Genomic DNA, 21,098 nt, shown 5'->3' on the forward strand with positions numbered 1-21,098 from the left:
ATAGCTCTACACTTCAAACATTGCTGTGCTTGAATATTATGACTGCTTTCTGCCTGTAACTATGTATGTACCTATGGTGTTGGAATATAATTTTTAGTTATGGAATTCAGGCTCCTCTTATGTTCAGATGAGATCACTGCAAAGTAGTCTCTTTAATTTCCAAAATAATCTATTCCATTTGAACCTTCTTTCCAAGCATGAAGAAAGAATTAATTAAGAACTAAGAGTTCTAATTTTATTATGAATAATTTTATTAATGAATCTTCTACTGCTATTTTTAATGTTTATCGGTTTGCTGTGATTACAGCAATATATAGTTGGGTTGTGACACATGTAGTGTCATGCCCTGTACTCCCAGGTGCTGCCCCCTCCATCATTCCATTCCCCCTGTTGTCATCACCCCCACCCCATCCCCTTGCCTGCCTTTCCACAATCTCTGATCAGGCTTTGGAGAGGTCTGTACTGTATCCTACAGACAGTACTGTCTGCTGCCACAAAACACATGGACGAGACCTTTCATATCCTGAGAAAGGGACAATTTCTTCCTCTTGCTGCACCTCATCAGCACTGACCTTAGAGCAGGTTACTCAGGTTTGGTCCACCCAGCTCTCAGAAGCCTCTAAAGATGGAGCTTACACAAATGGCTTGGTAACTTCCAGTTCTTACTGATTTTCGTAGTGAATTGTTGCTCCTGAGTTCAGTCTGAACTTCCCCAGTCACCCTGTTAGGGTTTTGGACACTTATGGGTAGATGGCTGGCTCTAACATCGTGATGATCTCTCTGAAATTATTGGGAGATTGCAATTAGCTCCTGACCACCTCAGATGGCTGAATTCCAGTTTATAAATATTTTTCTTTTATTTGGGTTGCAAAACTGGACATAGCATTTCAAGCACAGTCAAGAACAATCAAGCATGGTTTATCTTGATGGATTTATGCTGGCTATTTCAAATCACCTTTCATCTCTCAGTAAAAAATTGAAGGGGAGAAAGATAAGTACAAAATTACCTTTTCTAAAATAGAAGGAAGCATAAAAAGAACCATTTTTAAGCTGAGTTTCCATATGCAGAGGAAATAGGACCAGTTTTAAGAAATCAGGTTTGACAATTTCTCTTTACATAAAGAATAAAACAACTTCAGGAGGGAGATACAGAGAAGTATTTCTATACCAATAAAATCAAGAAACAGGTATTCACATCCTCTGGGTGATCAAGTAGTTATTCTTTCTGCATGTAGAAGGTGAATCTGACACAGAGACAGAGCAGCAGCATCCCAAATTCCTCTGTTCATCTGTAAAGGGAAGTCTAGCTCATTGACAGTAACATTTTTCTACCATATCTGTGTTGTCCTAGGCTCTAATTTCATATTTATATGTACTTTGAGGGATGATGTTACAATGTGCATAGGTAGACAAAGGTATTATATTCTACAAAGCCTTCTTCACTTGTAAATATTCCTCTTTTTCAGAAATTTCTGTGCAATGGTTATCTTACAGAAAAGTGGATTCTTTTCTTACAGAGGAATTTCATGTGTCAGAAACTATAATAATCATTATTTACTTAAATCTTTATTCAATTCCATAGCTCAGTCATGCAGCAAGTACATATCATTATAGACCTACCTTTTGTGCATGCTTGGCTCACTAATTCCTGCATTAGAATGAAATATTGAGATGAAAAAGAAAATTTTTGGCAAACTGTGAAGAAAACTGATCACAATACTTTAAATGATAGATAACTTTTTTAACAAAATCACTTGAAATAGTAAGTGATTAGAGTGTCTAATATTTCTAAGACAATATTAGAGAAAGTTTGTCTCTAATATATTCTTAGACATATTTTGCTTATACTTTGCTTATAATTGAAACAATTAAAAAATTCTCAGCTAGTATTCTGTCAGCCCAATGCAATTCTTCATAGATAATTGTTACAATTTTCAAAGTGTGAAACAAAGGGCATCAGAGTATTGCTATGTATTTTGGTGTATTTAATCAATTTTTCAGTTATCTTAAAACCGTAGTAAAGAATTTTCAGATCACACTGTTTGTGTGTATCCTGCTAATTTGGACCTCTTCTTGCCTCATTACAGAATAAACGACACATAATCAAAGTGGCAGATCACGCTCGGGTTTTCCCGGGACCAGACAAATTATTTGAATTAATAGTTGGGAGACTGGCAAAACCTGGTAATATTTAGTCATTAGATGTAATCAAATCTCTGCAATAAGCATTATGCAGAGGACCACACAAAACCATCTTCCTTCCTCAAGCCTCAGTGTCCTGAGAGGACACTTTAGAATTTTGCTTCAAAGGGACAGAGGACTGGCAAAGTTGCTTACTTGGTTCAGAGAGATTTATTTGCTTGGCTTTCATATTTTCACTGAAAGAGGAAGATATTCCTCTTTGAAATTTGATCTGGACTAAAATTTTAATGCTGTCATTCCTTTATTGGCTGAACATTAATTTGATAATTTCAGTTGCATTTTAAACTTGTAAGTATTTAATCTTTCCAATAATGCAGCAGATTGGTAATTTTGTCCTTGTAAAAAGCGAGTCTAACAACATCTTTACAAAGTTGTTTTCAATTATATATCTTTTTAAAGACATTATTTTGAATGCATCAATATTATGGATAAAACACAAGATTCTTTTTAAAAATATTCCTAACACTTGTAATATTTTCATATAAATGCTTTCAGCCTAAGGACTGTCTTTTTCATGATCACCAGAGACAAAATTCAAAAGCTTTTCAAGATTTATTTTCTTTAGAATTATTATTTTCTATTTTTTGTTATAAATAAATGCTTTATGATTTCCAGGTACACTAATAATCCTCCTGTAAATATTCTACACTAGGCTTGATTGCTTTAGCAATAGTAACCAATTTTGTTATGTTGGTAAATACATACTTACTAGCCACATGGCAAGGTTATAAGATATTTATAGTTAGAGAGAACATTTCAGAGAAATAATTTCCTTGGATTACTCTCTGAACAGTTAGATAATTAAGAAGGGAAAACTATTTCTAATTTTTAAAGCATATTAAAAATTTTGTGATTTTTAAAGGGAGAGAAAACTCAGTTAATTATACTGCATTAACTTTCCTTTTTATGCAGGGAAAGGAGACTGAAGAACAGTAATATCCTCTTTTTTGTCTTCCTGATCTGGTGCTTGTAGAAGAAGAAAATAGAGAACTTTCAGAGATTTTCCCTATGAATCATTTATCTGTCACATCATAAGCATTATTTCATTATTTTTTTCCTAGCTTCCATTTTTACCAAAAACACACATGCAGTTTCTAGAATGTTACTGCTAAGGTCTCAACAGTGTTATCATGTCCTCCAAGTTATATCGAAATTTATTTAAAAAAAATGCTGGAATCTGTAGTAACTTATCGATGTTTATTTTATTCTACATTTCAGATAGGATAAACTTTATTTGCAAGGATGCTTTATCAGTTAAAAAAAAATGATTCTTCATCTAATGAAATTTTATGGAAAGTATTTTTGGAAAATATCGTTAGTATTATAATTTTAGTATCAGCTGATTGGTTCTAAGTCCATTTTTCACTAAACTTTATCAAAAATCTGTATGTCATTGCCATTAGATTTGGCATGTAAGTCATTATCCAGTAACATATATTTCAATACATTTTGCTCCAGTATTTTTGTTTATTATTTTTGCTCTGAATAGCTACCTTAAACCTAGTTCTTCAAGCTACCACATAACAAATCTCACATATCCCACTTCATCTCAATTTTCTTCCCTCAAAATAATATTTGCTAGTAATTTCATTTATTTTATCAGGAAGAGTTTACATTTTCCTCATGCTGTTCAGGATTAGAGACTATAGAAAATAGTTTGGAGATAAAAACATACAAATTTAAATAAGATTTGTGCAAGCTGGTGTTTAAATTTTGATGTTTAAAAAAAGAAAAGCAGATTTTAAAGTAAAATTAAAACTCTTTAAACCTTTTAAATGTGGTTATCTTCTAGATGACTCTTTAAAAATGTAAAACAATTCAAGCCAATAAGAAATTTTAGTCCACTAGAAATATTTAATCTTGTTTTTTGCTTTTAACCATTTTAAGAAACTTCAAACTTCTCTTAGTTTCTGTATATTAACTATTTTATCTGACTTCAAAGTGATATTATATAGATTATATTCTATATATTATATAGATTAAATAGGTCATATAGATTAGTTTATATAGCTTATATTGTTTAATGATTAATTAATTATTATGTAATCTCATATAAATCATATTGAAAACCTGGGTTTCTATTTCCAATTAAGAAATTATTTTCTTATTAATTTTTCTTTTAACCAGACAAGGACTGTGTATTTATTTGCAAGAGGGAAAAAAAAATATTCAGAGAAAATTACATATAATAATGGTCATGAATTTTGCTAATTTTTTTTCAGTAAAACCTCCAATACCTTAATAAACTGGTTTTTGTTTCTTCAGAAGGTACCATATTTTTCATGCAAGTTTTAAAGGCTGCTGCTTAGGAAATGTTATTATCTGATGTATACATTTTAAACGTCACAAAAATTGAGAAATAGTTGTTATAATTGCCATTTGTTTAATTTTTTTTATCTAGAATTAAGTTATCTGCTTCAAACAGAAAACCTATCTATACCTTGAATCCTCCCAAGGCCCTTGACATAATGTTAATTGAGAGCTAGAATTTGTGTTGACTTTTTAATGAAGTTAATTTCTTGTGGATTATAGACTAGCACCTAGTGAGGAGTGTAAACACAGCTAATAGGAATTGAAGGACGTATAAATTTTCAAATCTTACTATATATAATTTTCAAATTAACTTATTTTTCTCTCAGGTGGTCTTATTATATTAATTATGCTCACACACTTCAAAAAAATTATCGATACAAAACTCTTCCTCTATTTCTATGAGCTGAGTGACCAGTTATGCAGTATTTAGTGTTGAAGACAAATTCAGGTTTGTCATGAATTACCTACTCGCTGAGAGTTTCTGTTCATAGTCCATTGTACATGAGCTGCATATTGTATAGGACAAGATGGGCAGCAGAGAGGAGAAGTGGTTTCGTTGTCAAGGCTGCTGCATGCTTTGGCAGGCAGGACCAGGGGGAAAGGGAACATTTCTACTTCGTTGAGTTAATGGATGATGCACAGTGGGGAGAACCTCCAAGATCATTGGTTAGGCAAGGGGGCAGGAGCAGAGAGGGCACATCCTGACCCGTGCAGAATGCGGTGAGCAAAGCAGAAGCTGATGCAGAGAGCAAAGCCAAGTCTAAACTTAAAAAGGGTCAACAACTACTCCTACAGACAAGGAAGCTGTTATGGGCACAGTAAGAATGTTTGAAGTCCTAAAGTTGCCAAATTTGTCAGAAAGATGGAGTTGGATAGTCAGAAAGTTGGAAATCTTTATTTTTTAAACCTTGCGCTTAATCAATTTGGGGCAGCAAGTCTGATTTTTACTTTGCTCAAGTTTCTGGTTTGTGTTCTAATAAAACGGTTATACATTAACAAATTACAATGCACCATTCAGTGCTAGCTCCTATTTTTATAGTATGTGTTGCTATGCTTGTGCAAATATATTTTTATTATTTTTATAAACACCAGTTTTAGGTGCTATTAACTAAATAAAACATGAAATGTTATAAATAATATAATAACAACAACTGTTGATATAGGAAGGACAAGAAAATGCTAATGCTTTTTCATCTATTTTCCCAAAGGTCTGTCCTTGCTGAAACTCCTGTGAGGGTTTTAGCCCATCAAACCTTTTATTACACCAATGAACACAAGAGCCTTCAAGCCAAGATAAGACAGGAGGCAACCTTACTATCCCAGTCTGAGAAAATATTATGTGTGGGTTTTTTTAAGCTGTAGTTATACTGTTTCCTTCTCTAAATTAATGTGCATAATATTTAAAAGGAGGAATATAAGGGGAGGAGGAAATGGGAGAAAACTTCATCGCAGTAATTCAAAGTCTTTCTGGGCTGAAGTTAAATTAGCCGTTAGTCCAGTCAAGTATTCTTTGGTCCATATTCCTCCCGAGGTGTTTTATCTCTCTGAAATTTATGTGGTATTGTGGGCAGGATTTATCTACTTTCTTTGAGAGAGAGACTGGGAATTCAGCTGTTTTAAACTCCTTTAACGTACAATGTAGAGGGGCATATTTATTTGTGGGAATTCAGCCTTTTCTTAACAGACTAAAGGGTAGTTTGTTATGTTCTACGTAGTTTTTAAGGTATTTTACACATACTTAGCCTACTGCCTTGTTTATAGGGCAGCAACTCTTAATTTTTGCTTTTTATAGAGATAAACTCTTAAATTTTTCAATTACAAAAGTCTTTCTGATGTTATAGAAGATCATGATTAGGAGAACCTTTTTGTCCTAAGACATAACCCAAAGAAAAAAGTGAGCATTACAAAGCTTCAAAGAATTCAGCAAATAAAAAGCTGAAGAACTTGGTTGGAAATTTCTCTTTCTACACAGAGGGGAAAATTTTTCCCTAGATAGGTTTTAGAAAAGGTGATAAATTCAGATTATTTTCCCTTTATGTCAATTTGCAGCTATATTTTCATCTTACATTTCAACTTTTTTTCAAAATGAGACTAGAAATTGCCAAGGTATTAATCATGCTTCAAATATTTATAGTATAACAGCCAATTCAACTTCAACTATAGAATTGCTACCACTATCCCTAAGGTAACTCAATTATACTTATTTTGTATTACATGATGTAATGCATCAGTCTAGGAGCATAATGACATAATAAATAAAAGCTGAGAGAAAAAGGAAATCTGAAATAACTAATTGAAATAAGCTTTGCCAGACATGAAGAGACTGAAGAAATTAACTAAAATAGTTTTTTCAAGAGATGGAAAGACTTACAGTAAAATTTTGGGCTTCGATCCAAAAATATCTTCCATGTACTCCTATCATATTAGAGGCACTCATTAACTTGCAGTCTCAAGGTCTATCAATTTAAAATTATTGTACTGCAAACAATGCACTGTACAACTGCTCACCATCCAACGACTGATGCACAACTCAGCCCCAAATAATGACTGGCTCCTCCTATCTAACTCTGTCCTATTTATATACTGACCATGATGCTGTGTTGTGTGGAATATCCCTTTGGTTGTTTTGGGTCAACTGTTCCAGCTGTGCTTCCTCCCCATTACTTGGGCACCTGCTCACTGGAAGAGTCTGACACATTAGAAAGTCCTAGATTTAGAATTAAAACATCAGTGTTTCATCAATATTATTCTCATACTAAATCCAAAACAGCACCGTACCAACTACTAAGAAGACAACTAACTCTATCCCAGCTGAAACCAGGTCAGTTAGAAAAGGAATTTGAAATTGTGAGTAGAGTAATCTGTAGGTAGAAAAAAGAAGAAATAATTAGGTTGCAGTAAGATGAATCCTATCAGTCAGGTAATCAAGTAGGTGAAGGGCTTATTACAGCACCAAAAAACTGGACCAAAACCAGCTGTAAAGATGGCAAATACTCCTTTATAATTGCTTTCAAGAAGGCATGTATGTTAGCTTATCTTCCAAGAAGCTCCTTATTCTACTAAATAGATTTTGTCTTTGCTTCCTTTTTGCTGGAACTATTTATTAAAGTTGGTTCCTTTCTCCAGAGGTGTTGCATCTACTCTGTGACTACAAGCAGGAAAATGTAAACAATTGTTTAACATTTGTGAACCAACAATTCTAAACATGGTCCTTGTGTTTGTGTTTATAACATTCAAGCACCAATAAATAGACCTGGTATTTTCCAGTTCCTTTGGACCAAAATCCCACAAATGCCTCTCAGCATGAATCCAATGTGTTTCCAATGTGACCAATTAATTTTGCAAATGAAAAGCATCTGTGCAGGGTGCATGTCTCAGATTTGAATTCATTTCACACTACATATATAGCACACTGTATCTCTGGAAACATTTCTGTTTAGAAAATGACAGATAGAAGTATGAGAAGGAGGAAGTTAAAGAAAAGAACTGTTTTCTGGAAAAAAAAAATAAAACCAACCCAAAACCAACTGTAAACCTAAACTTGATTTTGGCACTTTATGTGTAATATTTCTGTCTTTTGGACTGTTTTCTAAATAGTTAAGAATCAGTGCAACTACACATAGAACAACTATTACATTCCCTGTGAACAAAATGACAAATCTTAAAATGAACTGAAATAACAGAATGGACTTGGATGGAACTTAACTTTCCAAAATCCAAGATGGTGACTGGGGCGAAGGGAGGGGGCAAGAAAAGAAACAAAACCAAATTAAAAAAAAAAAAAAAAAAAACAAAAAAAAAACAAAACAACAAACCCAACCAAGAACACAGAAACCCCAAACCCAAAACCAAACAACATAACCCAAAAACCCACAAAGAAACAAACATATTTAGCTGTCAGTAACTAGTAGGTAAAGAAGAAATGGGAAGGGAGTTTTCCCTGTTCACAAGTTTAGTTCTGGGTGTGTAGTGTAGCTGTGAAGATGTAGTAATTAAGATTTCATCCTTGAAAGGTAGCTGTGTTTTGAGAAATGGACTGGTCAGGATTTTAGATTTACCTTCAATAGAATCCTTCTGGTTATTAATGTTATGAGGAATAAAGTTGCTCTATATAACTAAAAGAAAGCGATGAAGTAAATAGAGAAAAGATTAGACTCTTTTGCACCCCTCCACACTGTTACACCATATAAATCTCACTAAGACCTTGTAGGACTGAGCCTAAGAAATTCCTGTTGACTGACAGTCAGCCTGTATTTTTCTGTTGCGCATTTACAGGAAACATCTTACCCCATCACTACATTCATTGCAGCACCTAATCTATCTCTATTGTAGTGTCTCTCCGCTTTGGTTGTACAAGAAAAAGAAACTCTTCCTATCAAGGACTCATCTAGTCCAACACATTTGACCCAATAGACAAATTCTCTACCTTGGAGTGAGGCTTTATGAGATACGGTACAAAAATTGGTGGTTTTGCACCTACAGAAAACTTTTTTTTTTTTGAGAAGATTGAAGAAAAGTCCCGTAGTTTCTCTTATATTTTGTTTTTAGTATACTTTCTGTGGTTGCTGTTGTAAATATTGTTCAAGAAAGCTTAGACTTTTTTCTTGTCTTTTTTATTTGTAATTTCAGGCATCTACCATTAATTACATCTCATTGCAATATGTCCCATAGGACACATAATTGATTAGGCATTTTATAAATAAGTGTTTCTATTTATCATTTTTTAAATTTGCTGCATACCTATGCACATTGTTAGTCAAGTAGTGAATATTTAGGTGTTTGTGACCTTTCTTCTTAAATGAATTTCTCAAGCAATCTGTTAACTGCTTTTCTCTGATCTTCATTCAGCTTGTTCCATTTTCCTTCCCAATCAGGTACCAAGATGTTGAGAAATATATAAAGTATTCCAGACACAGTCTTAACAGACATGATAGACAGTGACTAATACTTTCATGATTGATTAGTTAATGTTTTGGCATATGATACCAAAATCTCCATTGACCTTGGATTACTTTTTCCCCTTAAATATCACATTTAGAGCTGAAAGAGAAATGTCAATACTTCCAGAATTTTTTCAAAAATTAGATGTTCTCCTTTTTTTAAGAACTGAATTAAATAGTCAAAAAAAAAAAAAAAAAGAACCAATATCTTCTATATTAAAGTCAGTAAGAATATTTCATTTTGGTATTTTCCAAATGTTGCAATTTTATCCTTCTAAATGACGTCACCTATAATTAACTAACATTTTTGCATAAAAAAAAGCTAATAATTTTTTAAGCATGTTGAAGGTCAAAATAGGATATTCTGAATAATTCTGCATGATTTAGTATGCAACGAGATGTAGAAAATCACTTTTTCCATGGATAATCATAGCATAAACAATTTGACACATCCTAAAAAAATAAACTCAGTAAAAATGTTCTTACCATTTTTATTCATAGTGATTATTTGTTTTCAATTATTGCTATTTTAACAATATCATCCATGTGTTACCTTCTGACATAATACTTTTTTTTTCCCAATTAGACTGTTTTTCAAATTTTTTCTTCAAATACTTCTGTACTTTCTAGTTGCATTTGTATTCTTTCTCACGATTGCTCACTGCACTTTCAGTTGCAAGTTTCATTAATATGCTCTTTACTCTCAGGTTGTTAATGAAGATGTCTAATAGGACAAGAGACGATTCTGACCCCTGGGGCAGTATATGACACTTCATTTCATCTTGAAATGTTGTTCTTGGTTATTCTCTGCATTGCCTCAGTGAATCTTCATCCACAGTACTTCTTGCCGATTTAGATCTGAACTAAAAGTCTAAAATTTCTTTGGACATTATATCAAATATTAAAATTAAAAAAAAAAGAAAATATTTCCCCAACCCAAATCCTATATGTCTCGATTGCTCTCTCTAATTCTTTTTACAGTTCTGTCAAAGATAAATGGGTTTATCACAGCATAGAGAGAGCTTCTGCCATGTATGCTTCTTGTTGATCATGATTCCACTACAATTAATGCACTGCATATGTAGGCAATGAAGTTCCATGAACTTTCCGTGACCCAAGGAACTAAGAGAAAGACACTGTCTTGAAAAGTTATTGCCCAAATTTGACATGGTCAGAAGAAAGCACCAGTGCTGCAGTGACAGACCTTCTTCCTCAGCCATTGCTCAGTCACTCTAAGTAGGTGCCCTCATCTTCACCAAACATTGCCTGCAACCCCTTTCTGGAGCAGATACAGACCCAGAGCATCTGGTCAGAATTTCTGCTTGTGCTTTTGTCAGACCCTGACTAGAACCAAAGAAAGGCTAAGAGTTAGACAGGTAGCAAGGGAGCCCAGCTCCTCTGAAAGGCAGAGTTTGGTAGCTGCTCTTAGCACTGTCCTAGTACAAACAGACCAGGGCAAGGCCCTGCCTAAGAAGAAAGAGTTGCTAGGTTTTTTATAGCATTTTTATAGCATTTTATTTTTAAGTTGAAGAATGTAATCAGAAGATTGTAAAGACCTTGTGTTAGAAAATAATTAATGGACACATGTCCATTTCCTAACTCCAATTAGGAGTTAGGAAATCTGAATTAACTGGTGCCTTTTCTAGACTTTTAAGTCCTAAAGGTAACTTTCTCACGGAATATACAGCAAAGCATGCTTTAGCAGAAGGATGACTTAGTCACAAGAAATTACTTAAATCCAGAGCACTCTTGTGTCATCTGAGGACACTGACCAATAGCTGTATTCTTTTGTTCTCCTTCCATCATAGCAGATAAGGTTTTACACTAGCCTAAGGATTCATAAGGAATCTTTATAAGAAGTGGTAGTTTGCTATCTGTCAGATAAAAGTTTAATTGACTCAGTCTTGAGAAAAATTTGGAATTATCTTCAAAGAGGGGCCAATGACTATGAATCTCAAGTAGATGAAGGTATACAAAACAAATAAATTTGAATTTCACAATTTAATACGTTTAATCTTAAGGTTTTATATTTTATTTTGTTTTCTTTGCAGAACTGGTGAAACATCTGACTTTAGACAGCTCTTCAGAACCGATCTGTTAGATCCTCATCTGTTGCAAGTCAGCCATGCATAATTTGCCTTTATTTTGAATCTGTAAGCAAACTTATTTACACCAACAAAACATCTCAAGGGCTCATACCTTTTTTTTTTTTGATTGATGGTTCTGAACCTTTGATTGTGATTCAGAAGATTGTGAGTCAGAATGCAAGACTGACTCACATTAAAAACAGTTCAGTGCTCTTTTCAGCAAGAAGGAAACAAAGTATTTTCTGCTTATAAATCTGATTCAAAACTTCCTTCTATTTTGTTTTTCTTTCAGCTTCTACTGGCTTGGTTTTTAGGAGGTGTTTTCATGTTTTGTTTAGGTTTTGTGGCTTTGTTTTGTTTTTTGTTATTATGTTTTGTTTTAGATTTAATGTGTTTGGCTTACAGCAGGGTTTTGGTAGCAGAGGCAGGGCTTGTGAAGAGACACCACGAGCTGCCCCACTGTTGGACACAGACAGTTCCAACCATGGCCAAGGACCTGACACTGGTTGATGTCAAGCCATCAGTGATGCTGTTATGCTGTTACCATCTCATTGGTAAGAGGGGGAAAAATGCTGAAGTTGTGAGACAGAGGAGTGAGAATATGTGAGAACAAAACTGTGTTGACTCCAAGGTCAGTGAAAGAAGGGAAGAAGCTGTTCCAATTCCCAGAGCAGAGATTCCTTGCAGCAGTAATTAATACTTCCTTGCATATTAGAACAACAAAAATTTCTGCAGATTATGATTTTCCAACTTATGATTTTCCAATTTATGATTTTTGCATGCTACCTATATCAGTTTTATCAGCTTTTTGAAGAAAATTTTGTGTGAAAGGTAGGATAATGTGTTGATTTCCTTGGCATAGTCAGCCTTTTTAAACATGTAAAGTGCTTCATAATAAGACATTTGAAAGAATATTGAACAAAAAAGGCTCTTTTCTAGAAAAAGAATTATGTGCTTGAGATTTACAGAGTATAGGCTAAAAAAATAAATAAAGAAAATCACCAAATTCTAAACAAATATCAAGGGTCATTTCTTCATGCAGAGAATTCTAACTATGTTAGTGTTACATAATGGTTTTCAACTCAGTTGGGCTGGAAAAATAGAGAGGAAAGGCAGTGAATAATCATTAGAGTGCTCCCTGTGGAGGAATAGAATTGAAGAGGGAAAGGACCAATAGTTCTGCACCTTCTTGGTGGGAAGCTTTGAAGTAATGTCTAATGTACTACATTAGTCTGCATTCTTGTCTGTTAGTTCTTTGGTCAAAGTCCCTACCTTCAGTGTGAAAACTAATAATAAAATTCAGCAATGTGACGAACTTCATGTGAAAGAAAACCAGAAGTGTTTAAATATACCAAGGTCCTGGCAAAAATTCAGAGCATGTTTGGGACCTAAAAGCAAAGTTCAGCAAGAATAATTGTGCATATTGGCTACAGCACACCAGTGACAAGCTGCACACTATAGGAGCAGGAACACTGAGGGAGCTTGGTGTGCTGCTCTAAAGCAGATATGAAACAAAAGATTGCACATAGGTGCTGACAGTGGTGCTCTGTTGAAATTGATGCAGATATGGAACAAAGATGAAGCAACACAGCAGTGTTGTGATTGTTGTGGTGGTTGTGCTCCATCAAGAACCATACAGCCAGTAGGAACTAGATCAAAAGAATGATCAGATGATACCAGAAAGCTGAACTGTGCTTCATGAACTTGAAAATGCATTAAATTTAAAATTAAAGTTACTTTTTATGTCCCTACATATGCTAATGACTAAAGCCACTTCAATTCCACCTAAACATGAAATAACATCAGCTGTACCTTCACTACTTCGTCTTCCTCAAAGAAAATGACGTAAATGTAGCTTAAGTGGGCCAAAGACTACTTCATTGAAGCTTCTGGGATTGGTCAGTGGGCTAAACCTGTCTTTTCTTCCATATGGAAGCCTACTGGGTAAGAGCCATACTTTGTGTGTGCTAAATTATGACCTCAAGTTAGCTTTAATGGGTGACTAGAGTTTGTCTGTTTAGTGCTTCAGAATCATCTTTCAGTCAGTTACTACCAACGACAATCTCTGAACTTCGTCACTAATGTTTTCTATTATCTGTGTGTTTGTTAAGAAAGTGTGTTATTCCATGAACTGTGAGTTCTTCAAGGACAGCAGCAGAAGCCAGCATTGGAAAATATACCAAGAATGTGCATGCTGTCACTGTGTGACCCTGAATAGGTTAGTCAGACCACCCTCTGATACAGTGGGCTGTATGATGTGTGATGCCTAAAAATTTTTAATTTTTATGTATTTTTCATGTATTCATAGCTCTGTGTACTAATTATGAAGCTCCTGGTATTTTTTCTGCCCTGTTAGATTTCAGAGTGATAAACTAACCTTCTAATATATTTCTGAAATATTGTTTAGTATTATTTCCAAGTAGGGCAAAGAACACATAACGAGAAGTGGGGGCGAAGAAGCCCTTGGACCAGCTCCAAGGGGCTGACCCAGGGGTGGGTTACTGGGGCAACTGAATCTCTTATTGGATGTACCTGTTCTCTATCTTAATTAATAAACCTTATAAAATTGCAGAAATCTGATGAACATGTGCCTGTCACCACCAGGAAGCTTCCAAACAAAGATCTACTTTTACTTTATAATTTTAACACTGTTGCAAGCGTTTTTGCTCTTTTGACTCTAGGCAACAAGTGGGGTCCCTATAAATAAGCACTGACAGACTGGGACAGCCCAAGGTTCTTGTTTATACTGGGGCTCTGATAGTTTGATCAAATATAAAGAGTTCAAGAAAATCTTCTCCTTTCATATGACAGCATGTCACATCTATACCTGCCTTATGAATATAATTCTGAAGGTAAGAGGTCCAGTAAATCTCTAACAGGCAAGAATTGTTTAAATACACTACTTTATTTGAGAGTACAGCTAAATTATTGATTTTCACCTCACCTGAGAACAAACTCCCGAACAAGTGAAAAAACACTTCTTGTTTTGTTAGGTTGCTGTTATTGTTTACTGTGGTTTGATTTGGTAAGTTGGTTAATCTGTTTTTCCTGTGATGCCTATTTTTTTTCTACATCTTTCCAGCATAAAATTTTCAGGACGGGATCTTCACATCTGCAGTGTTATGTAAACTGCTGTGTTACAAATCAGATGCACAAAGGAAATGAATTAGCACTGTGTCATTGAAGTTCAGCTTTGGATTGCCAATTAACCAAAGGTAATTCAGAAGTCTAAAACTTCTTACCAGTCTGAAACTTCTTTTTGGATGAGAAATATTAATAGGTTTTTTATTACTGTTGAACCACACTATTTATTCGAATTCCATTGTTCTTTGAGTTAGGAATTCATGAACACCCTGAAGAAATGCATCCTTTGTGCCTAACCCTGTAAAACAGTTTTGAAAGAAGCCTTTTATTTTGTAGCCCATAGCCTGGATCCACAGTCTTTGTCAAGCTCTTAAAAGCCAAATTGTAGATAAATGGAGACAAGGATTTTAGTGGATTTTTAAAATAATCATACCAGGGATGTATACATAGACAAACAATACTATGAAATCAAATGAGGCACAGTCAATACAAAACTTGGTGTGAATATACTATTAAACAGGTAAAAGTACTTAATATTATCTCTCCACATGGGACCAAGCTATATCATTATTACCTCAATGAGAAGGTTATGTTGTTTTAATTGTATGTTTAATTGTTGTTTTAAATGTAACAGATTAAAGGGTAATTTTTTTTTCTATTAAGTCAGAGTTTCACAGCAGTATTGAAAATCTAAATTCCAAACCAACACTGTGCAAGCTCTCTTTGATGCTCAGTTAAGATTCAAAATGAGTAAGTCCCGGACAAGTTAAATGCTCAGATTCAGTACACACATAGTACCAAAACTGCAACACCACAATCTGTGTTATGCTCAGAAGTGTCTGTCATGAGCCTTTATAGAGCCTTTCATTTAATGATTGCAAAAAAGAAGTTATTAAGTTAGTACCCTAAACTTCTGAATTCTTCAAAGGAAAGAATTGGGATTTAAGGCACTACCATATTTTCTGCCTGTTCATTTTATCATCCTGTCTTCAAGATAGGAGTAGTAGTGAGATTTTATTCCTGGTTCCTGCCACAGGTTCCTATGTAAGTCACCTAGTGTATAAACCATCCAGTCATGACTCCTGGATGTACCCAAGTTAATATTAGAACATGCAGAGTATATAGCCTGAATTAGTGAGATTGATCTATTTAAACCTGTTTAAGGGATTTAGCCAAACATCTCTAATGTAAATTGCTGTTAAACATTCTCAATACATTGAGAAACTTCTGTTTCTCAACATAATCTCTCATGATCAACAGATGCCATTGTATATACCATAAACTACCTTTTCAGAAAATATTTCTACATAATCATCTGAAAAGAGAATGATTCTCTAAGGTCTTAAAGAGCACAGTTTCCCACCTCCAACACTGTTAAGGACACAAAAGGACATTGCCATGAGATAAGCACAGAAAGGAGAGACAGGATGGCACTAACTCCAAGCCTGGCTGAGAAAAGATCTAGTTAGTACATACTGGGTAATGCATCCAGATAAAAATTCCCACTGTGGCAAACTCTGAAGAAGCAACTCCTTATACAACTATCATCAGTCAAATAAGGATCACTTCAAGTTCTGTGACTCCTGTGACTACCAGCAACCACTGAAGCCCCCTATGAAGATCCTTCCTCGTATACCTGGAACTGTGGTTAAGCCACCGCAGCAGGAACTTGAAGGCAAAGTTGGTACTGTCATGTTATCTCAGACCTTGTGTGGGGTTAACAAAGCTGAGGGAGAAGAATTTATCACGGGCAATGGACAAAAAGAATGCAGAATTCAAGGGCCACAAAGAAAGTTAGCTCAGCAACTGTTCTGAAATAAGCTCTGACTAGGTTAAAGGTAATTCTGGAGGGGGGAGATCATGACCACCAACACATATCCCACCAATCCAAGAATTCCACCAACTCAAAAGAAGAGAAAGAGAGAAAGACTAAGCATATGAATTAGTTAGCCTTAGAAGTGAGGGAATCATTTGAGCAATAAAGACAACTATGTTGCCAGTGAGCACTGCTTACTCAGTTTGTTAAAAGGTGAGAACAGTGAAGAGTTTTGAATGCCCTCAGAACTGTCAGCAATGAGAAGCCCAGAGTGAAGAAAGACCAAAGGAATCCATGGCAGGTGACTATCTTCTGCTTGATATGTTGATCTCTTTCTCCTCCGCCCCTTCCTACTTATTTCTATCTCTCTACCTCACATTTTATTGTTAAATAAAATCCCTATTATTGACTTCAACACATGGTCTCTTTTGCACCTTAATTTAGGCAGGCATCTCTCAATGATCATATCTTAATAGGTTCAAATATTTTTTGATGCAACAGGAAGAGATGACTTGCTGCTCAGGAAAAGATGACTTACTGCAGTTGGGAATTTGATTTTCTAATACAGACGGAGCAGGTATTCCTTTCATGCATCTCAACGCTTTGGGGTAAGTTTGTAATGCAATATGTCATATTCATGTGAAAGCACTGCAAATGATTCTTTAAAATTTTCACTGTCCTCATGCTCACTACTGTTTTTCTGATCATTCACAGCTGTACAGCACTGTAGTGTAAAAATTATGTGCTCTAAATTCTGATAGAACACTTGCAGGCTATAATTACTCCTTTACTGTTTTGCCCTTCAGTGACTGATTAGACACATCAGAATACTATTTCCAATATACACCAATGTATTCATCTTTTAGGTGCTGTTGACTTGACAGTAGTTAGGTTTTGTCTTTGAACAATAAAATATTTTACCACATGCTAATAGAATTAAAATTATAATTTAAGAAAATTATAGATTCCTTTCATCAAATAAAACTAGGATAATGTTTTTTATTCATTTTGACCATATAAAAACATAGTAGACATAATTTTATGTTTGAGAATTGGTATTAGTATTAAGATATTTTATTATTATCAAATTCTGTTTCAACCAACATAGGAGTTCTAAATACATGTTATTGTCGGCTAATCACCCTCTTCCAGCTCAAGCATAAATGACTAATAAATCCAGTTAGTCTCCCAAATTAATTTTATTATTCATGTATAAATATAAGGATCTAAGCCATCAAAGCAAAACAAGCTTGACATTCTCTAAAATCTGTGTGTTCAGCTCTAGCAGGAAAAGCATTCTGTTTCATGTTGGAGACATCCTTTGAATTTCTGGTGATTTTTCAACAGCTTTTTATCAGCACCTACATATCAATTTCTGCTGCAGCAAGGTGAGTTGCTTCTCTGTGTTCTTTGTGTTCTTAAGTGTACACTTTTTTTGGTCTTCTACTTAACTGGGGGCAGAATGGGTCAATAAAATACTGAAGCATAAGGGAATTAATTAAAAGAAAATATTTCTGTAGGGGGCAGTCTTAGTTATATTCACCCCCAGCTAAGGATAAAGCCAAACACTTCAATGAGCATGGAATTTAATTTTTTTTCTCTTATTTCTTTAGTGTGAGATTTTTTTACACTTTCACATGATATTTTGGAAGGGTTTGTTAGGGTTTAGTTTGTTTTTACTTTCATTTTTTGCCTTTTTTTTAAAGTGAACACACCTATACTATTTATGACTACTTTAATCTATTTTCTAATGTAACTATTTGAATTTAGAATCTCTGCCTGCTTTGAAGAGTTAAATATTTATTTCAATAAAGCATTTGAAAAAATAGTTGGACTGAATTTATGTGTCATTTATCTGTATCTACATAAGCTCCTAAATTTCTGAAGGTTCTATGCTTTTTTAAGTTTTCATTATCCAGTTTTCATGTGAGAATAAAAATTGGAATCCAGTAACAGAGATACAAGTGTCTTGTGAAAGTTTTAAGGGTTAAAAAAAACAATCAGTACAAAGGAAAACTTCCATTTCCTATATCCTTATTCACTGTTCACACTATTTGTAAGATCCCATATTCTCTCACTTCTCTGCATTAGTGATGATACACTTTGCATGTTCAAACATCAAGGGACTTCTATCACTCAGCCTTCAGCAGATGTGTTCCAATTTTTGTCATGTGAAAGGTGTTTTTTCACAACCGTAAAGTAAAAAAGAAAGAATGGAATGCATTGGTCTGGAATAAATCTCATCTATCATTCATGGTTGCCCTAAAAACTGCTCTTCAGTATAAGAAAGATAATTTTTGATTGTTCCATTAACTCTGTCAATTGGCAAGTCATGGTAGACAGGCACAAAACAAACCATGAGGTAAATGTAACAGTGAATTTCAAACAGTGATCAGATTTTGTAACTACATTCTACAACATCTAAGTCTATACTCTCAGTTGAAAATATCTGATATTTGAAGAAAGAAGCTTATGGAACTAAAACTTGCAACCTGTTTAATTGAATATAAAACAAAAAATTAGATATTTAATTCCTAGAAATAGGCCATCTAAAAATCTGTAATCTTACAGAGCTATCGATTTTCTTGAAATAAAATCTATGTTGAATTTAAAGAATTGGTTTTAGATTATTTGAGTTATTTTTTGCAGGTTCTATACAGACCCAGCTTACCCATGAGGAATCAGGCAATTAAGGAGGTGTTTCTTACCATGAAAAGCTACCTCCTTTGTTTAGGTTATGAGAAAGCATGTGTTAGCACAGACAAAATCTTTATTTTTCAATCTTCCCAGCAAAATCCTCTAAATCCTTTTAGGGAACTACATCACATATTCTACCCACAGAAGTTTTGCTCCCAGTTATTATTGTGAATTACTTTCCCACTACTAGTATTGAATATTGACAGCTGTTATCTAAAGTGAGAATCTGAGAGTACAGAAGGCACAGAAGGTCTGCCAGCTTTCCTTCTCTCTGTCACAATTCACAACCATAATGCCAGGTCTTTGACTAAGAGTGTGACTAAGAATGAGCATTGAGATGAGGAGCTACATTATGATTAGTCTACACTGACTCTTGTAGCAAGACTACGAGAGAGAGAAAAGAAAGCATTTGTAGCATTTTGACATACCTATTTAAAGATGAGATGAGCTAAACCTTAAAAGTATCTCAACAGACTATGAATGGAGTCAAGTGTATCTAAATCAACTACTGTTTTCTGCAACGTAGGCATCTGCATTTCATGAGTTGATCCCCAGCCCTAAGACCCCGCTTTTGCAGCAATTCACATCTCACATTACATCTGAAATAAATGAGATTTATGTCTTGAATAAATGAAATTTACAAAATTTGACATTCTTCCAAGGAAGCAGATCTCAGAAATCTCAAAATGTTCATAAGCTTGAGTCATTCATATCTCTTTATCTCAGCTCTCCACCTTTTAAACAGGAATAATACCCTCTCATTTCACAGGAGTTCTGCTAAAACAAATTAATTACTATTTGTGAAGCATTAGATGCTACAATGATCATTGCCATCAAATAAAACATGAGGAGATTAATAATTCTGTCTCCCTAGCAGCACTTGAATAGTGGCCTTAGGCTTCTCAGTGAATAATAACAAGAAAACAAATTATTGAAAAGCTACCTATTTACTGAGTGCTATTAATCATGTGTGCTGAATGATGCAAGGGTTTCATGGACAGAACAGTACATGAGCAATGAATTAAAAACTTTATTTTACTGCTTATGCTCAAGAACACAAGATTCCGTCGATTATTTCATTCTAAGTTGTTCTAACTTTGGAGTGATTTGCTTTGCAAATATAATATCAACTATTATTAAAGTTGAAAATGAAAGGCACTTTTATAATTTATCGAAGTTTTTGATGTTGTTTCCACAGACCTTCAAATGAAGTTATATCCATTGATCCAGAAGTATATTTGAAGCGTCGTCAAAATTAATGTTAAGTACTATTTATGGTTTAATTACTTTATAATTTTAAAAGCAAATAAGCTTAAGAATAAATTGCACAGATTAACTTAGAGAAAAAAGCCCTGAAAAATTATGGCATATTTTTCCTTTTGATAAATATTATAAACAATAGGTGAAACATTGGTCTTACATGTCTAATTTGAGGAAAAATATAAAGAAAAGCAAACCAGAGTTGAATAAACTGCTGGTCAAGTAGATCTTGAGAGGCAAAATGTATCTACTAGAAAATAATTATGAAAAACAAATCGCTTTCACTTTTGAGCTACTACCAAATTGGTTGTCTTTCTCAAATCATACAAGGTCCCTGTGCTCTAGTACATTGTACACCCTTTTCTGGAATATCTGAGGCATGTCTTTTCTTCAAACCAACAGTTCTCTTATCTGAATAATAATTTCATCATTTTTGGTACTTACGATTATCAGAAATTACTTAATTGTAAAAATTACTCCCCTGCATTTTGTCTTTTCCCTTTGCTTTTGTCTTGCATAAATACAAGCAGTGCAATAATAAAATAGGGCTTTATTTCATTTCATGTTTCAAGAAGCCACTTTCACTCATAGATTGATCCATGCTCAGAATGAATTGTTGTATATTTATAAAAGAAAGCTGTTTAATCACTCAGAAACAAGTTTCTATATTTTTTTCTATCTTCCATGTAACTGTTGCCA

This window comes from Ammospiza nelsoni, chromosome 3 (genome assembly GCF_027579445.1).
Source record: "Ammospiza nelsoni isolate bAmmNel1 chromosome 3, bAmmNel1.pri, whole genome shotgun sequence".
Taxonomy (NCBI): domain Eukaryota; kingdom Metazoa; phylum Chordata; class Aves; order Passeriformes; family Passerellidae; genus Ammospiza; species Ammospiza nelsoni.